The sequence below is a fragment of the Haliotis cracherodii genome, unplaced genomic scaffold, assembly GCF_022045235.1.
Source record: "Haliotis cracherodii isolate W230 unplaced genomic scaffold, xgHalCrac1.p SCAF_10, whole genome shotgun sequence".
In the NCBI taxonomy this organism is placed as follows: Eukaryota; Metazoa; Mollusca; class Gastropoda; order Lepetellida; family Haliotidae; genus Haliotis; species Haliotis cracherodii.
Window position 1 is genome coordinate 39,674,415 of NW_027266265.1, and position 3,704 is coordinate 39,678,118.

The 3,704-nt window shown below is 37.8% G+C and overlaps 1 pseudogene; it reads left to right on the plus strand.

Moving 5' to 3' along the window:
* The first annotated feature begins 746 nt into the window (after positions 1-746).
* On the plus strand, positions 747-3,415 carry LOC139453807 (uncharacterized; annotated as a pseudogene).
* The last annotated feature ends 289 nt before the right edge of the window (positions 3,416-3,704 follow it).

Here is a 3,704-nt window from a genome sequence, read left to right on the forward strand (position 1 = left end):
CTCTAAAAAGGATCATAGTGACAATCCCGATAATGTTTTGAATATGCCTCATACAGAGTGGTATGCTAGGCAGTTCCGTACCTTATCTCATGAATACAGAGTATATATGGAAATATTGTTCCAGCTGTGACGGATAAAACTGCGGTCACAATTACCGTAATTTTAGACTAATATGTTCAGCCACGTCAATATGGGACAGTCAATGCTCAAATCGCAAGTTACAAGTAAATGATGTAATATTTAGACCTTTCACCTTCTTAATTTCACCTGTTTTATAACACTTCTTATGACGAAATGTACCCAAGAGAAGGATCGAATATGGAGAAAAACTATTCTGGGAAATACTATTACGTTCGTCAATGCACGCAGACTAGCAAAGTATCCTAAATTCGTTAGTGTTATAGTGCATCGAAGTTCAATTTTATTACATTCTTAATATCCATAGACGTCTAAACATTTGCTGTGATACGTATTGTGGTATATAAATCTACAATACAGGCGTACATAAAATGTTAAATATCTATGAACTTTAATGTGAATTTTTAAAATGTGTAAATATAAAATACGTGAAATAAATTAAAAGTATGTTGTTATTTTAAGGGAACTATGCCATGAAGAAATTAATAGGTTTGCATATTATTAGCTGTATCATAATTTTGTTGATAGGTGAGGCAGCAAACTGTGTGCCCATATCAACCCGAATTGTGTCCAAATGTTGCCATTTTTATGCTGGGGCGAGAGGTAAAATGGAAGAAGGAGCTGACCCTTTGGGTTGCATCACTCAACATGAAGGATTCTCAGTAAATTGCTCCAACATACACGTCCTACAGCTGGCACTCCTAGAATTTGTGAGCTTGGCAGGCCCACGAGAGGATAACGAACCAGTTCATATGTATGTTCCTTCTTAGCTGCTGATAATAACTATAACCATAGTAAATATAGCTGCACAGATTATAATTGACATATCCTAAACGTAATGCATCAAATATTCTCCTAAACAGTAAGCGAGTGAAAAAAATCTTCATTGACTTATAGTATAACTGAGTTATAGTTATATGCATTATGAATAAAGTGTAATCAGTTCCAAAGAAACCAGCACAAATCTGAAGGTGTAAATAATGATGCCATTTTTTAACATTTCAAAAGTGCTCAATTAATACAATGTATACCGCTATATCACAAAGACATGCTGGCATAATGACAAAAATGAAAAAGCAATGAATCATGACATCTGAAGATAATTATTCCAGTATGGTAACAATATTATACACTTTGAAATGACTGATTAAGAACACAAGTCATGTACATTGCTCATTCCTAGATCCGAACAAAATCTTTCAATTTACAGAACGTATCACTATGTCGCCGATTTACCAGATGGATCCATGGAAGGCTCAGAAAACACTATCGTCCTCCTCTATACCATCATGTGTGGTGACTGCAATTAGGGAACGCTTTCCATTTGATTTGGTTGTTAGTGTGTTTGCTTGTTGTTTAACGCTGCACTCACCAGTATTCCAGCTCTATCTCTATGACGGCGGTCTGTAAATAATCGAGTCTGGACCAGATAATCCCGTGATTGAGCATCGATCCACGCAATTGAGTTGGTTGGTTGGTTTGTTGTTTAACGCCGCACTCAGCAATATCCCAGCTATATGACGGCGGTCTGTACATAATCGAGTCTGGACCAGACAATCCAGTTATCAATATCATGAGAATCGATCCACACAATTGGGATTGACAATGCATCAACCAAGTCAGCGAGCCTGACCACCCGATCCCGTTAGTCGCCTTTTACGACAAGCATAGTCGCCTTTTACGGCAAGCATGGGTTGCTGAAGACCTATTCTACCACGGATCTTCACGGGTCAACGCAATTGAGATACGATGACATGTATCAACCAAGTCAGCGAGCCTGATCACCCGATCCCGTGAGTAGTATAGAACGGGTCGCCAGAAACCTTTTTTGGTTGATCCGGTTGATCCAGGCGGATGCGAAGGTGATTGGTTTATCCAAGTCACGTGATCGGATAGGATGACTCATGCATCAACAGCACGTCGGGAAAGGGTGGGGAATGAAAGGTGTGTGTTTTAAGGCAGCAAACCCTTTATAAGAAAACAAAAGCAAAGGGTATTTAATAGAGCTATATGTATGGCGTGCTGCTCTGAATAGACAAGCAGCCCAGTTTGAATTGAGCGCGCTTGACAACTCACGTGGCCCTATATTCAAATAACCCGCGCTCGCTAGAGCGTGCGACCTGGTTTGATGAATACAGGGTGTGTGTTGAAAGTACATCATACCACAATAGAGACGGGTTGTGTCAACTTTATATACTCCGGATAATGTAGGGAAAAAAATGTACGTCTAGCTGGATCACATTCATCTTGTACGGTCTACAAGTTGTACACCATGAACGTTAGACAACCTGTATGGTAAAAAAACACATAGAAGAAACAGATAAGACTATACAATCAGTAAGCTAGCAGTGTCGTTTAATTACATTTAGCGCGCAAGAACGAGGTAGTCATGTCACCCTGCATTGACTATAACAAAATGAAGAAAGCATCAGAGATTAGACTTGACCCTAGAGATAGTTTTCTATCTATTTTCAAAATAGCATGTTACACGGTTAAAACTCAAACCGTAGGGCTTATTTGTCATCGCGTTCAATTGAAAAGCTAGCATTGAAACATCAACTATGCAAGTCGGGACAGGGCTGAATAAGTCTTTACAAATGGTTCACAATAGTACGCAGCGCGGGTGATTCGAAATCCGACTGCCTTCAGCGTTATAGTCAATGCAGGGTGACATGACTACCTCGTTCTTGCGCGCTAAATGTAATTAAACGACACTGCTAGCTTACTGATTGTATAGTCTTATCTGTTTCTTCTATGTGTTTTTTTTTCCATACAGCTTTTTGCCAAGGTCTTTGTTTCTTTCGCAAACAAGGATTTGTCTCCAGATATGTATATATGTGCCACAGCTGAGAGTGTGTAGGAAGATCATATTGAGTTGCTACAGGGTATTTATCATAATAGAATGGAGACATAATGGCTTGAATCATCGGAAGAAGGTATACCTGAAGCAATATATATTATTATCTATTGTGAATATTTGTCTAAAATGATTATCCAAATATCACAATGAAAACCAAAATCGTTACAGTTACGGAATAATTCATAACATTTGATTCTGAGCAGAACAAATATATGGAATGTTAGAAGAAGTCACTTAAATGACAACTGACGCTCGAAATGGCGTTTTCTACTGGCAACTTACTGACTCAACACACGTTTGAACTGGCTGAAATGTTGAAGTGTCCTGCTGAATATCTGTGCTGGACTGTCCACAATCTTGTGTTGCTTTGAAACAATCTTATGCTTCTTTCAGATCCTGAAACCGGAAAATAATTGATTAATTTTAGACTTTATGATTTTATTTCATATTTTTATTAAATTTGCAAAATGTAGATTCTAAATTATATGAATCGTAAACAATATGACAATTCTCAATTTTTGCAAACCAAGTAGCCTTGCGATCAGTGTGTGTAGGACGAATGTCCAATCTCTTATGAATAACATGTCTACTGCCAAAATCTATAATATGCGAGAAAACTATGACATAAAAACAAAGTAAAGTAAATTTCGATCTTCACCAACAACTCGTGTAGATAAAAACTGTGAAAGAGATCATGATATATCAT